Here is a 17470-nt window from a genome sequence, read left to right on the forward strand (position 1 = left end):
CAGAACTTAGAAAAAAAAATTGTGTGTGTGTGTGTGTGTCAAAGTTTGTTGAAATTAAGACAATTTTCAAAACTCTACCTTTTTATAGATTTAGAACTGCTTTCATCAGCCACGGATCTCTTTACGACATTAAACTCTTACAAATCATCACTAGTCATCAAAACCGGGCTTTAATAGAGATGAGATAAAATCATGTACTATTTTTTTTTCTTTTTCTACTTACCTTCTGAAAATTCTAGGAGTTCTACATAGTTCAAATATTCCCTAACATGGTAATACAGAACTATCCTTTCTTTCCACAGAGTATATTAAAACACACATATGGACACAAAACTTATGAATTTGCAATCACTGCTTATGGTCATCACTAGACTTTGTCACTAGTAATAACAACATTTTCTTCATAGTCTCCATTTCAAGATTCCCATTCTTTGACCACCACCTTTGATCTTGTTTGCTCACTTCCTGTAGCACCCATTTCAAACAATCTTTTGTCCTCACAGAAATGACAATCCATTATCACCTCCAACTTTTACTTTCAAACACCCCCTGCATCCTACTTCTTTCTTTACCCCATTGAGATTCCATGATCAATGATTATAATCACATCTCTGCATATGACTTCAATGATCTCTTTCTTCTTGTTTTCTTATGACAAAACCACATACAGGGTAAATCCAACTCTCTCCCTACTCTCCCCCCTGAACTTAGGTGAGTAAATTTAGATGAAGAAAAACCCACAATCAGATTGATGCGTCTTCCTTGTTTTATATTCATGAGCATGAAACAATCAATCTCATAATGCTTTCTGAGAATCATGTTATACTTTATTCAGTCCATTTATACTCCACTTACTTAGATGACTATCTCCCATCTTCTCTGCTCCACCTCAAACCTCCAGCCCTTGCTCCCTTTCTTCATTCTCAGCAGATGATCTTGTTTCCTACACTATTCAAATAATCTGGAAAAAAAACCCTCTCAGACTCTCACAATCATATCGACCCTCCAACCAGCATTTTCGTTCACTCTTTCATCCCAACTTTTCCCTTAGATAAATGATTCTTTCTCTTTTCTAACAGTACTTATTTGACCTGTAGACTACAACCCGTTCCCTTTAACCTATCCAAGAGTATCTGTCCAGTGATTCCTTCCTCCCTTTGCTATATTATCAATTTCCTCTTGCTACTGGATTATTTCTATCAGCTTATATTCTACTGATGCTCCATTTTTAAAGTAAAAAAATTGATGCCATTCTTTCTTCTGGATAGTGCCACATATCTTTGTTTTCTTCCACACCGAAGTTCTTCAAAAGATCTGCCTTTTTACTTGATCTCAGATTTCTCTCTCAATTTCATTCTAAAAACTCAAGACTCAGTCTTTGGTCTCCCATCTTCTCTATCTGCATTCCCTGCTTTGATGGTCTCATCAGTCTGATAGTCAAAACTCTCATCTACATGCAGATACCTCCCAAAAGTATCATTTAGATCTTCAGTTCAAGCATCTCTTCCAAATCCAAAACTTATTTTTCCACTGCCTACTCAAAATTCCTGTAATGGACTGAATGTCTGTGTCCACCCCAGAGCTGATGCATTGAAGCCCTAACCCTCAGCTTGACTGTAGTTGGAGATGAGGCCACTAAAGAAGTAATTAAGGTTAAATGAAGTCACAAGGGTGGGGCCTTGATCCAACAGGATTACTGTCCTTATAAGAAGAGACACCAGAGAGATTGCTCTCTCTTCATCAAAATCACAGAAGGAAAGGCCAGTTGGATACAGCTCAAGACAACCATCTGCAGGCCATTTTCCTCAGCAGAAATCATAATTGCCAACATCTCGATCATGGCTGTTAAGCCTCTAGAACTATGAGAAATACATTTCTATCGCTTAAGTCAGCTAGTCTGTGGCACTTTGTTCCAGCAACCTGAACAGACCAATACAATCCCCATCTGGATGTTTTCAGTACATCTCAAACACAGCATACTCAAACCTAAACTCCTAACACTTTCCCCAAAACCTGCTCTACCGCCTTCCTGTGTCATTGCCAAATTGTAACCATCTCCGATCCCTCTCTTTTGATCATACCCCATCTCCTTTCCAGCAGTAAATCTTTTGGTTACATCATCCAAAAATATATAGAATCCAACCCCTTGTCTTTACTTTTTTTGTTACTTCCATGGACCAAGCCACCTCATCTCACTTAAGTTACTGAAATATCTTCATACCCGATATCCCTATATCCTTATATTCTATCTTACAGTGCCAGTACATTAAGAAAATGGTTGAAAAATAATGGGGCATGTCAAAGGACACCAAAACTAACTTGTAGCTGGGACAAATCTGGGACAAATGAGAAATACTGGTGCAGCCACTCTGGCAAACAGTGTGGAGGTTCCTCAAAAAATTAAAAATAGAGCTACCCTATGACCCACTACTAGGTCATAGTAGTGGGTCTAAATTCCTAGTGACTACTAGGAATTTATCCAAAGGATACAGGAGTGCTGATTCATAGGGGCACATGTACCCCAATGTTTTATAGCAGTGCTTTCAACAGTAGCCAAATCATAGAAAGAGTCCAAATGTCCAACAACTGATGAATGGATAAAGAAGTGGTTTATACATACAATGGAATACTACTTGGCAATGAGAAGGAATGAAATCCTACCATTTGCAACAACATAGATGGAACTGGAGGGTATCATGCTGAGTGAAATAAGTCAGTCAGAGAAAGATAATCATGTTTTCACTCATATGAGGAACTTGAGAAACTTAACAGAAGACCATGGGGGAAGGGAAAGGTAAAAAATAGTTTCAAACAGAGAGGGAGGCAAACCCATAAGAGACTCTTAAATACAGAGAACAAACTGAAGGTTAATGGAGGTGGGGGGCAGGGGAGAGGGGAAAATCAGCAATGGGCATTGAGGAGGGCACTTGTTGGGATGAGCACTGGGTGATATATATATATATATATATATATATAGTATATATATATATATATATATATATATATATATATAGTAACTAGATATATATATAAATCTAGTTGGTGAAAATAATACAAGAAACATATTCTCAAAGGATCTCCCCACGATATACTGGCAGTTTAAAAACTGACAATTGTAACTTCATATCACAGAAATCTGGCAGGTACCACCTTAATCAAGTGATCATCACTGTAATGAAGCCTATCAACATCATGTACACCCTGGCATGATCCACCCAGAAGGGTACATCACTTCTGCATTAGTCTTGCAAAAATTACACGTCAATTTGATCATGGCAAAACATCAGACGAAATTTGAGACCCATCCTATAAAATAAATAGCTAGTAGTCTTCAAAACTGGTAACAAATAAATGCAGTAGTATGAGAGTGTAGAAAAGGATCTAGAAAGGGGGCATTAGTTCTAATATTGGGAAAATTTAAATAATGTCTGTAGAGTAAGTATTGCATCAATATCAATTTCCTTGTTTCAATAATTACACTGTGGCTACATAATGTATTAACATTGAAGGAAGTTGGGTAAAGGGTATACAGGGACTCTCTGTACTACTTTTTGTAACTTTTGTAAGAGTGAAGTTCATTCAGAATAAAACGTTAGACAAAAATGTAAATTACATCATGCTGCTTCTCTGCCCAAAACCCTGTAATGGCTTCCAGTTTTCCTCGGACATAATAACTAGCTGAGCTCATCACTCATTATCCTGTCTGCTCCACACTGTTCTCTCCTGCTGTCCCTTAAACAAGCCAGGCAAGTTTCCACCTTAGAGGCTTTCACCTCTGCCCGGAATGTGTTTCCCCAAGACACCCACATGGCTAATTCCTTCACCTCTTCCAAGTCTTGTTTCTTTTTTGTTGTTGTTGTTTATTTGCCTTAAGGTTTTATTTTTAAGTAATCTCTACACCCAATATGGGGCTTGAACTCACAACCCAAAGATCAAGAGGCTTGCTCTACCAACTGAGCAAGCCAGGCAGCCCTCAAATCTTGTGTCTGATCTTACCTTCACAGTGATACCTGACGACGCTATTTGGTATTATAAACTGAAACTCCCCATTCTGCCCTCAGAATTTCTGATTGCCTACCTTGCTCTATTCTGTCTTATTTTTCCATAGTACTTTTCATCTTCCTCCATGCCGTTTAATTTAGTCAGTATTTTTACTTTTATCTGTCCCCACCCACTAGTAATAAACTCCAAAAAGGCAGAAAGCATTCTCTACCATGTTCCAAATATCCAAAGTGTATCCAAAGTGCCTAAAACAGTGCCTGGGACAGAAAAGGCACTCTGTAATTAGTAACTGCCAAATGAATGAATTCTCAATACTTTAATGGGATTTTAGAATTGTTTCCTTTTATCTTATATTGTTCCTTACATTCTTTTATTTTGGTATCTTCTTTCAGAATATCTTTATAGATTGGATCTTCATTTTCTGTTCTGATATCTTGGACATCATAATACATTATAATGCCTAAAACTGGAAAAAAAATCATTCACAGTATATATTGCAGAGTAAGTTAATATATTAAATACAGCAAGAACTATTGAATTAATAAGCAAAAAATAATCATTGGAATAGAAAAATGTGTAAAAGATATCAATAGGTAATACATTGAAAGAATTATGGTTGCCTTGCAAAAATACTAATTAAGTTACTAACAAGGAAATTCAAAAAAAGAAATAATGCATAGGGGTTAACTATCAAATTAGGAAGGAAGAAGTTAATGGCTTCATAGAAAGTAACTACACGGAGCTCCTGGGTGGATCAGTTGGTTAAGCATCCAACTCTTAGTCCCCTCTCAGGTCTTGATCTCAGGGTTGTGAATTCAAGCCCTACATTGGGCTCCACACTCTGGACATGAAGCCTACTTAAAAAGAAAGAAAGAGAAAGAAAGTAACTTGCTCCTCCTGGAGGAGGGGCGTCGCACAAGAGGAAAAGTTGATTTTGATCAGATCTTGTTGTAAATGTGCCAGTGGAATTTTACAGACATGAAGAGAAGTGGGGAGCCCTTATTAAAACAAAAAACAAAAGCAGTTTTTTAGTCAAATATACCTGGTCAGTCTAGATGAGTAGTTCCCAAGGAGGAGTGATACTGTCCCCCCAAAAGGACGTTTAGCAGTGTGTGGAGCTGGGTTTTCCTGGTTGTCACACTGGAAGAGGAACTACTGACATCTAGTGGTAAAATCCAGGAATGCTGTTCAACATCCTCCCATGCACAGGTCAGATCTACACAACAAAGACTATCCAGTCCAAAATGTCAATAATGCGGAAGTTAAGAAACCCTGGTCTAGATAGATGACTGTAAATAAAGATGGAATGTAAGAATTTGTCCATTGCAGTTGAGTATAGAATGGAAGTGAGCCCTGTAATCTCTTATTCCCAAATGACTAACCAAGTGTGAAAATAAAGAAGCTCTGTGGGCAGAAGAATGATTTCCCCAAACCACCATGAGTAGTGATTATATCCTAATCATCAGAACATGCATATGACATTACAGGCCAAAAAGGACTTGACAGGTGTGATTAAAGTGAAATAGGGAGATTATCCTAGATTATGCTGGTGAACTCAAGCTAATCACATAGTCTTAAAAGATGAGGACCTTATCTGTCTGCAGAGAAAGAGAGAGAGAGAGAATACAAAAGGGAAGGCAGAGTAATGAGGCATGAAAAGAACCCAAGCCATAGTTGCTGGCTTTGAAGACACAGGGACCCATTAGCCAAGGAAAGTAGGTGACCTTTAAGAGCTGAGAACGATGCCTGGAACCAAATTACAAGTCTACAATACATTATTATTAACTATACTCAGCATGTTGTACATTAGGTCTTCAGAATTTACTTACCCTTGCTTTTGATGTTCCCCGCAGATGGACCCAAGTCTAAACTCCTTAATAAATTCAGCCTTCAGAAACCAATTCCAGAAAGACTATTTACCTGGTTTCCCTCCCTACTGCATCTCTACCGTGAGTCAATGAATAACAAGTAGACTACTTCAACGGGGGTGGAAAGATACTGAAGGAAAAGAAATTTTTTAAATATTTCCCCCAGAAACTTCTCTCTATTTATTGCTAGTGCCAATACTGCATCTAATATTCTTAAGAAGGAAGTGTCAGAGCACTGAGAAGAGCAGGGTAAAAACTCCAAGAAGAGAGATAAAAGCTTTGTCTCAAGAAAAGACCCGCTTCCATCTTGCAATGTCCATAAAATGAAAAACAAAACGGGGCGCCTGGGTGGCGCAGTCGGTTAAGCGTCCGACTTCAGCCAGGTCACGATCTCACGGTCCGTGAGTTCGAGCCCCACGTCAGGCTCTGGGCTGATGGCTCGGAGCCTGGAGCCTGCTTCCGATTCTGTGTCTCCCTCTCTCTCTGACCCTTCCCCGTTCATGCTCTGTCTCTCTCTGTCCCAAAAATAAATAAAAAAAAATTGTTTAAAAAAAAAAAAATGAAAAACAAAACAAATGAGCACATTTGCAGGAATCAAGTTAGCCAGATATCACTGACAGGTTAAAAACTAAGAATTAGAACAAGTGTCTTCAATAATAAAGGACCTAATGTAATAAGCAGTTCTTTGGTCAAGGCCAGACTACATGGTAACAAAAGACAGTCCAAACCACTCTGTTTTGTTTTTCTTAGGCTCTTACCTTAGCCAGAGAGGTTAATGGACGTTCCCAGTTCCTCAGAGATTTTTAACAAGAAAATAATGCCTTCCCTTTCCCCCTAACTTCATATAGTGCTATAAACACATACAAATTTAGTAATTTAGGCAGTATTTTCATTTTTAAAAGGGGGTTCATTCAGTCATCCTCAACACATCCCTTTAGGTATCTAGAAGTCTCCAATAAGAAAAAAAAGCCCTCGAGGTATTTTTATATTAATAATTGGGGTAGGAAAAATAATACAATCTACTATGTGTTCAGCACTGCACAAGTGTTTTACGTGTATAATTATTTTCAAATCTGCCTAACCTGTGAGATAAGATCATGAGAACCCCCTATCTAACCATTAGAGTTAACGTGGGGAACCCACTCCTCTGTGAACAGAATTCTGTCCAACATGCTCTATATATCCTGGCATATTACCTAATCTTTTTGGACATGCTGTTACTCTAAATCAGTACAACCATTTTAAATTTAAATGAGTATTCCCCTTTTATTACCATAAATCTTTTATTAAAGGTCAAATTTGATGGAAATGAGGAAAGACCAACAGAAAATGGTGGTAAGGATTAGGTGAAGATTCAGCCCTGACGTTTCTCCTCTGTTGCTCAGCCACTGCATTTATTCTGCTTCCAATTTAAAAGTAGTAAATCTCTAGATAATCTTTTGAATGGCTTCCAGTCACTGAAATATATTTTATAGCTTCCATGGAAGTGTAACATTGATTGTAAGTAAGATTTGTGAAACATCCAGCAGCATTAGATCCTCAAATTTAAAATGAGGATTCGTATTCTACAAGGCTGTTTGAGATAGCCTTTAGGCCAAATCAGCTGATTTGACTCAAGGCATATCTGCCCCAGAATTATTGTAGACAGACTTTTTCAGAGAAGTTTCACAGACTTGTCCATTCAACTTTCTAACAGCTTTCCCTCAGACCCTGGCCACTATACTCCAAGGAAGCAAGCCAATTGGAGAATAAAACTGTTTCATTTTGAATAATAACAATATTAATAACAGCTTTTATTTTTAACACTTATTAGACGCTAGGTATTTACTATGCACTAAACGTTCAACAAATATTAATCAGGAAATTGAAAAATGATTATAGAGTTAGAGTCTTCAACTAATCTCCCTCGCTATGGTCTCAGGTCTACCACTTTTAACTAAATAATCTTGGCCACAACATTTAAATTCTCATGTGTAAAACAGGCTAAAAAAGATAGTGTCTACGTCACAGATTGTGAGAAATACAAGAGTGTGTGCAAGAGGGAGGCCCCAGACGGCAATGTAGAAAGACAATGAACTTACCTCCTCCCACTGACACACTGAATCTATACCTATGTAGACCAAGTTGTTCTGAAGAAGAACTGAGGGCTGAATGAGCAGCATTTGCAGAACAAATGGTAGAGGGACCACATAGACAGGGTAGAAGAGTTGGGGACAAGTAATGATGGGAACCCTACCCCCACGGTGGGGAATGCAGTAGAGAGGAATATCACTGAGCAGTGATATCAATGGGCCGACTCACCCACACTGGGGCACAGTGGGAAAAAAAAGACACCTGTTTAAAGGGAAACTAGACTTCTAAGTAAGGAAAACCATTTCCTAACCCTAGGGCATCTACCAAACTGGGAGGAAACTGTTGGAATTCTTTCTAGAGTCCAAGACACTGGTGAGTGCCATTTTTTTACATTCCCCTCTATCTTGGGTGCAAGTGGGAGCAGGGCCCAAACGCCTTTTCCAGCCCGCTAGGGCTGCCTCAGTGCACGCCAGGCCTAGCCTACACCAGCTCCAGCCATCTCCACAGGGTGGCTCCAGCTCCATGAGCCCCAGGCCTCCCCACCTGTGCCCACCCCAGCTCCAGCCATCCTGCCAAGGTAGCCCCAGCATGGCACACTCTGAGACCAACTTGCCTGTACCCGATGCAGCTGTACCCCCAAGGCAGCCTTGGTGCAGCACATCCTGGGACAGACCCGCCACCCATGCCCACTCCATCTCTAGCTGTCCCACCAGGGAAGCCCTGGTACAGCACACCCCAGGACAGTCCCAGACCACTTTTGCTCCAGTCTTAGCTATCCCACCAAGGTAGACCATGATCCCACACGAACATGCCCCCCACACACACTTGCTCCAGCACTAGCCATCCAACCAAAGTGCCCTGACTGGGCACACCCTGGAACCCCTGCCTCAACCCCCCAAACTGCCAGGTACATGCAGTCTACACAGGGGATGCTCCTACACAAGGCCAGTCTTTCCAGAACAGAAGTAGTTTTTCCACCTAATTCATAGGAACAAACACAGAATGTCAAACCAGTTCTAAGAGGGAAGCTCATAGCCATACAGGCCTACCTCAAGAAACAAGAAAAATCACAAATAAACAATCTGAATTTACACCTAAAGGAACTAGAAAAAGCAGATCAAACAAAACCCGAAGTTAGCAGAAGGAAGGAAATAATAAATATCAGTGTGGAAATAAATGAAACAGAGACTTAACAACAGAAAAGATCAATGAAACTAAAAATTGGTTCTCTGAATAGCTAAAGAAAATGGCTAAACCTCTAGCCTGACTTAACAGGAAAAAGTGAGAGAGGACTCAAATAAGTAAAATCAGAAATGAAAGAGTAGAAGTTACAACTGACACCACAGAAATACAAAGGATCATAACGAATAAATCCCTGGAAAGACACAACCTTCCAAAAGTGAAGCATAACCTCCCAGGGCTGAATCATAAAGAAATAGAAAATCTGAATAAGCTGATTACAAGTGATGAAATTGAATTAGTAATTTTAAAACTTTCAAAAACCAGAGTCTAGGACCAGATGGCTTCACAGGTGAATTCTACCGAACTTAAAGAAGATAGTAATTATCTTTCACAAATTATTTCAAGAAATTAAAGAGGAAGAAATGCTCCCAAGTTCATTTTACAAAGCCAGCATTACCCTGATATCAAAACCACAAAGATACCAGAGAAAAACAAAATTACAGGCCAGTATCCCTAAACATAACATAAATGTAAAACCCTCAACAAAACATTACCAAACCAAATCCAGTAATGTGATGGAAGGATATACACCAATGATCAAGTGGGATTTATTCCAGGGATGCAAGGCTGGTTCAATATTCATAAATCAATCAATATGATACATTACATTAACAAAATGAAGAATAAAAATCATATTTCAATAGATGCAGAAAAAGCATTGACAAAATTTAACAACCGTTTGTGATAAAAAGTCAACACAATGGGTTTAGAGGGAATATACTGCAAAATAATAAAGGCCATATAGGACAGGCCCACAGCTAACATCAAACTCAATAGTGAAAACCTTTTGAGAAAGCTTTTCCTCTGAGATCAGGAACAAGACAAGGAAGCCCACTCTCATCACTTCTTTCAAAATGGTATTTGGGGGGCACCTGGGTGGCTCAGTCGGTTAAGCGTCCGACTTCAGCTCAGGTCACGATCTCGCGGTCCGTGAGTTCGAGCCCCGCGTCAGGCTCTGGGCTGATGGCTCAGAGCCTGGAGCCTGCTTCTCATTCTGTGTCTCCCTCTCTCTCTGCCCCTTCCCCGTTCATGCTCTGTCTCTCTCTGTCTCAAAAATAAATTTAAAAAAAAAAAAAAAAGTTAAAAAAAAAAAAATGGTATTTGGTATTTGGGCAAGAAAAAGAAATGAAAGCATCCAGATTGGAAAGAAACAAGTAAAACTATTGCCATTTGCTGACAACATGATGCTACATATAGAAAACCCTAAAAACGCCACCAAAAACTATTAGAACTAATAGGTGAATTTAGTAAAGTTGCAGGATACAGAATTAACATCTGTGACATTTCCATATACTAATAAAGAACTATCAGAAATAGAAATTTAAAAAATAATCCTACTTATAATTGCATCAAAAAAAATGGAGTATCTAGGAATAAATTTTACTAAGGAAAGGAGATATCAGTACTCTGAAAATTATAATATATTATGAAAGAAATTAAAGACGACACAAATAAATGAACAAACATAGTATGTTCATAGATTGGAAGAGTTAATATTGGGTTTTTTTTATGTTTATTTATTTTTGAGAGAGAGAGCAAGTGTGAGCACAAGCAGGGGAGGGATGAAGAGGGAAGGGGACAGAAGATCCAAAGCAGGCTCTCTGCGAGGACAGCTTTGGCACTGACAACAGCAAGCAAGATGCGGGGCCCAAACTCATGAACTGTAAGATCATGACCTGAGCCAAAGGTGGACGCTGAACTGACTGAGCCACCCAGGTACCCTATTAAGACTTAATATTGTTAAAATGTTCATACTCCCCAAAACAATCTATGGATTCAATTCAATACCCATCAAAATATCCATGGCATTTTTCACAAAACTAGAGTAAATATTTCTAAAATTCGTACAGACCACAAAAGACCCCAAACAGCCAAAGAAATCTTGAGAAAGAACAAAGCTAGAAGTATCACACTCCATGATATAAAACCATATTACAAAGCTATAGTAATCAAAACTATAGTACTGGCATAAAAACAAACATATTGATCAATGGAACACAAGAGAGAGCTCAGAAATTAACCAACACATGCATGGTCAACTAGTCTATGACAAACAAGGCAAGAATATAAAATGGGGAAAAACAGCCTCTTCAATGAATGATGTTGAGGAAACTGGACAGCTACATGCAAAACATCAAACTGGGCCATTTACTTACACCACATACAAAAAGCAAATTCAAAATGTATTAAAGACTTGACTTTACGTAAGACCTAAAACCATAAAAATCATGGAAGAAAATATAAGCAGTAATCTTTTTGACATCGATCTGTTAGTAAAATAGTTTTTGGACCAACTATTTTCAGGCAAGGACACCAAAAAATTAAAATAAACAAATGAGATTACATGAAACTAAAAAGCTTTTGTAAAGTGAAGTAAGCCATAACCAAAATGAAAATGCAACCCACTGAATGGGAAAAGTTCACTGCAAATCAAACATTCAATTTTGGTTAACACCCAAAATATATAAAGAACTTACATAATTTAATTTCAAAAAACCGACCTGATTTTAAAAATGGGCTGAAAACTTACAAACGTTTTTCCAAAGAAGACATACAGATGGCCAAAAGGTACATGAAAGTGTGTTAAACATCACTAATCAGGGAAATGATTATCAAAACTGCAATGGAGTATCACCTCATACCACCACAGTGTATATATGGCTATTACCAAAAAGACAAAAATAACATCCTGGCAAGGATTGGAGAAAAGAAAACCTTCATACACTGTTGATGGGAATGCAAATTGGTGCAGCCACTATGGAAAACTATATAGAGGTTCCTCAAAAAAATTAAAAATAGAACTACCATATGATTCAGCAAGTTTACTAGTGAATATTTATCTGAAGAAAATGGAAACACCAATTCGAAGAAATATATGCACCCTCTATTCATTGCAGCATTATTTATATTAGCTAAGGTATGGAAGCAGCCTCCATATCAAGTGATAGATGAATGATACACATAAAAATGTGTATATGCACACATAGGTATATATCCCACATCTTCTTTATGTATAATAGATACATAGATATATATATAGTATACATACTATATATATATAGTATAATAGAATATCATAGGATATAATATATATTATATAGAATTATATGTAATGTATAATAGAATGTATATAACATATAATAGAATATTATCAGCAATAATAATAGAATATTATCCAGTCATTAAAAAATGAAATCTTGCCAATTGTGACGACATGGATAGAGGGTATTGCACTAAGTGAAATAAGTCAGACAAAGAAAGACAAATACTGTGTGGTTTCACTTATATGTGGAATCTGAAAAATAAAACAAATGAACCAACAAAACAAAAAAGAAACCTACTCCTAGATACAAAAACACTGTAGGCTACCAGAGGGGGACAAGATGAGGAGAAAGGGCAAAATAGATGAAGTGGGATTAAGAGGTACAAACTTGCAGTTATAAAATAAATACGTCATGGGGATATAAGGCACAGCATAGGAAAAACAGTCAATAATATTGTAACTGTATGTTGACAGATGGTAACTTAGAGTTACTGTGGAGATCATTTCATAATGTATAGAAATATCAAGTCACTATTACGTACACCTGAAATAAGATATCGGACATCAATTATATTTCAGTTTTAAAAAATGAGGGTGCCCGGGTGGCTCAGTCGGTTGAGGGTCGGACTTCAGCTTGGGTCATGATCTCACGGTTCGTGAGTTCCAGCCCCACATCAAGCTCTCCGCTGTCAGCTCAGAGCCCACTTCAGATCCTCTGTGCCTCTCTCTCTCTCTGCTTTTCACCCGCTCAGGCTCTCTCTCAAAAAATAAATAAACATCGCTTTAGAATGCATACACACACAAAGAACATGTGCACGTAAAGGACTTGAAGGGGGCCTGCCTACCCCAGCTCGCAATAAATGTAGCTGTTACTGTGCATGACAACTCTACTCCACATGATTACTGGCCCTGGAGATAGTGTGATGAACAAGATACCCAAGGTTTTTTACCTCAAGAAACTTACATTCCAATGGGGGAGAAAACACACAAACTAGAAAAGAGTAATTTTGCAAAAGATAACTTTGTATCGTGATAAAGAAAGTGAACATGGTGATTGAATTGGCAAGAGCTAGGGGAGATCAACTGAGATAAAGGAGTACGGGAGGGCTGTAGGTAGAGGGATCATTTAAGGTGGACCTAGGAAATGACAGTGAGCCTCCTGTACCCGGAACCGGTGGGGGGCGGGGGGGGGGGGTGGGTGAAAAAAACCTTCCAGGCAGAAGAGGCAATGAGTGCAACAGCCCAAAGCAGATGAAGTAGACGAGGAAACAAATCTCTGAAGTCCCTGCTGGTCATGGAAAGGCGTTTAGGTTTTATTCTACGAGCACAAGGAAAACGTAGAATGATTTTTAGGTGAGAGGGTAACACAATCTGATCCGGTTGTTTTAGTTTTCTCAATCACTTTGGCTGCTGAGTGACAGGATGGGAAACAGAGAAAATCAAGACAGGAATAAGAAGCACCAAGAGGGACTCAAAGCAGTGTCCAAGAGAGAGATGCCAGGCAATTAGGTCAGGACAGTGACGACAGATGTGCAGACGTGTCCAATCACAAGCTGACTGGGGGTAAAAAGAAAAATAAATAGCAATAATAAACCTGTGGAATGGGTCTGACAGTTATCCTAATTTGGTAGATAAAGAAACTAAGGCGTGTAGAATTTAAAACACAGCCAAAGAGAAGCTGGGGTTCAAGCACAGGAATTTCTGACTCTGCCAGTTTAGATGTTAGATGAAGATGTGTCATTTGCGGGGGAAAAAAAAAAATAGCATTCACTTTAACACTTCCTAAGCCAGCCTGTTCAGAATCCAACTGAACACTTGACAATATTTGGTAAGGATGCATCTGCTGTGTGTTTGCTAGATGGAGAACTCCAGTTTTGTTTTAAGTTCTGTAAGTTGTCAGAGTTGGAGGGAGGTTGTGTGTTCTTCTCTTTCCTTCTGCCTTCCCTTTAGTCTCTTAAGATGTGCTCTGAAACAAAGCACTGAAGGATAACTCATTACCATTTGGATTCGACTTGAAGTGAGACTGTTTTCATTGCCAGGCTCTCCAGAAAGTAGATTGCTTTCTGAAACGTGTGAACGTCTGCGTGAGAAGGGGAACTTGGAATCGTATTTATCTCTAACCCTGCTTACCCACATGGGAGAACCAGCATTACAGGATTATCATTTTGCCGTATGCTGATGTTCACCTGTAGCAGAATTCTTGTTGCAGAGAAAAAAAATCTTCCGAAGAGAATTTCTTTCAGGGCTGCCTGCATTCCTAATCTATCCACCCAGACAGCTTTCACAATTTGGCACTGCATCTTCCTGAACACACTCTCATCCCAAAAATCTTTTGACCAATATGATTGTCCTCTGTTGTAGAAGTTCATACTGGGAAGTAATGAGGAACATTAGAAAGATTCTCTGCGGTCAGTAGAGGGAGAAAGGTGTTTTTCTGAAATATATTTAGGAAAGGTAGGTAACTTGGCCTGATGCTTTCTCTCTAAATTTTCTGGAAAACATGAGTTTTAGGATCTGGTTAATTGGAAGGAGAACTAGGGTACACAAGATGGGAGCGTGTGCTGAATTACGTAAAGCTCAAAATGAAGGCAGGAGAGGGGGAAATGATCAAGTCCTCCTTAGTAAGAAGTGTGGCAATAACTCACTCAGACATCTTGAGTGTAATTTCACCTCCTTCTTGTAAAAAAACATCTCCAGAGTAATGCTGTTGTTTTTCTCAAAGTATAGTCGACACCCAAGGTTACATTAGTTTCCGGTGTACGACAGAGTAATTCAACAGCTCTATGCACTATACTCCATGTGGGAGCTCACAGGTAGCTATCATCTGTCTAAAAAGGAAGGGTATCAGACGGCAATTTTTTAGGCTGACAATATTTTACATATGTTGTATATCTAAACTGACCGGCCTTTCTACTTAGGAAAACATTTGTAGAAGGAAGGCAACAAGAAGGACACGGAACAGAAGGGGTGAACATTTCACAGGTCTGTGATTCTATTAATTTTGCTAAAGTCTCTTATTTTCCCACTTTCCTCTTCACTTTATTTCCTGAGTCCAGAGGAGATCGTAGTTTGTGTCAACACAGAAAAATCCAACGGCAGAAAAAAATTCAACTAGAATTGAGACAAAAATCATAGGCAGTAGTGAGCCGTACGTAACAGTCAGGAAGGAACGCTTAGCCTTGCGTACAATACAATGACCTTCACCCTGACTTCATTACTGGGAAGGGGGTATATTTGCTTCTCGGTGTTGTTGAACTCCGCCATAAAGTCCCGCAGGGTTTAATTTGTATGGCTCTGGTACAAAGCCATTTGTGTTAGTCATCTCAATGTTCTTCAGGAATGTGGTAGGATTTGCCACTTCAGTAATGATTAGAGGATCCTAAATGAGATGGGTCAGGGACGAGGCTTATCTGCAGCTTTGTGATGCTTTCATTTCAGCTATGAATTTCTTTCAACACCTCACACTGGGGGGGGGGGGGGGGGCTCTACTTACGTAAGAGCCTCTGAAATAATTATCCAACGCTTACCATAAAGGCTGTACAGAATGTGGCACATTTTGACCGGCACATTATTTCCCCCTCATTGCCATATAGAATATTGTCAGTGGAAATGAGGAGACAGGATTGGAAAGGGGACACAGTTCTGTTATCTCTTCTTCCCATGACTTCTCTTTCCCCCATTATAATTAATGGTGGAAAAATCAAGCCGGTCACCTCCATGTCTAGGGGTATGCTCGTCAGTGTCTAACAATCCGCTCTCTCAAAATAAAACAACCTTGATTTGTAGAGCTTTACAATTGTTTGGTACAAATACCTGCCATGTGGCCAATTTCAAGCTCCCAACGTGATGACATTGAACACGGAGTCGGGAAATGATGCACAGTCTGCCCTGGGGAACTACCGCGAGCGCTTCGTTACAACGTAACAGGATTGTCTCTGCATGGCAACAGGGACAATGAGGATGGCAGCAAGGACAAGGGTGAAAGAGCCAAATTGTCAGCTACCCTGGTGCTTGCCATTCTAAATCGCCATAATTCTTCTGTAAAAGCCACCTTTATCTCTTATGGAACGCATGCCTCAATCACTGGATAATGCCAGAATGCTGTGAATAGCTATGAAAGCACATAACTAAAAATGTTCATAGAAATAGAAACTCATTTCAATAGCTCCTATTTATATTTGCACGTTTTTGCACTTTTTTCTTGCCGTGGTATAAATGATGTGCTATGAAAAAGTGTTGGTATCTTCATGAGAGTAAGAGAGGCTGTGTTCTCCCTTTCATCCTGAAAGAGTGACATTGTCGGCTCTTGATCTGAAGTGACACTTTGGTTTGCCATAATATAGTTAAAACATGAACACAAAAAGTCATGTAACAGAACCCACTGGAATAATAAAATGATTGGGGGGAAAAGACATGAAAAGATCTGCTATTTGGCATTCAATTACAAATACAACTGCAACGCAAGGAACCCAGCACACCTGAAGCCTTCCCTGAATTCTTCTCATCTAACACCTAGACAGTCCTCCTGGCCTGTTGGAGAAAGCAACTTGAATCCAGAACAAGGCTGAGACATTGCAATTTTCTGACAATTTGCGTTCAATCACTACTGAGTGTCACGATATGCCTTCTGCAGGGCAAGGGCTTCCCTTCACACGATTCAGAGATCCATTGCCTACAGAGAATAGGAGAAGGAAAATCATCCGTGAAAGCATAGTCCCTAAATTGCCTACCCTATCTGAAAATGTACACTCCTCCCTTGGTTTAAAGGTAAAAGGCAAAGTAGAGTCATTTTTGGGCAGTGGCAACACTATGTGACATTTTAATTCTAATTCTGGCATCTAAGAATTCTAGTCAATGAAGATAAACGCGGCACCCGTGGCTTTGTTCCGTCTCTCAGATCTCCCTGTCAAGGGGGTAGCCACTAGCAACATGTAGCTATTTAAATTTAAATTAGCTAAAATTAAAAAATATATATAAAATTGATTTCCCAATCACATTATCCACCTTGAAGGGCTTAATAGACGCATATGGTTACTGGCTACCATATCGTACGGTGCAGATATAGAACACTGCCATTACCACAGAAAGTTCCATTTAATGGCATTGACGTGACGAAGATATTCTGGCCTCATTACACCAGCACACCAGAAAATGAAGCAAAGAGAAAAAATTGGAAATCGCCCTTTGCTTTAACCTCTTACTACATTCTCACAGAAATCATTTTGGCCCAGAAGCATCTTTT

The 17470-nt window shown here is 39.1% G+C and overlaps 1 pseudogene; it reads right to left on the reverse strand.

The window, feature by feature from the left end:
• LOC132692909 (dipeptidyl peptidase 1-like) overlaps positions 1–15947 on the reverse strand; it is a 35293-nt pseudogene extending 19346 nt beyond the window's left edge.
• Positions 15948–17470: the final 1523 nt, after the last annotated feature.

The sequence above is a fragment of the Panthera onca genome, chromosome B1 (genome assembly GCF_046562875.1).
Source record: "Panthera onca isolate mPanOnc1 chromosome B1, mPanOnc1 haplotype 2, whole genome shotgun sequence".
Taxonomy (NCBI): domain Eukaryota; kingdom Metazoa; phylum Chordata; class Mammalia; order Carnivora; family Felidae; genus Panthera; species Panthera onca.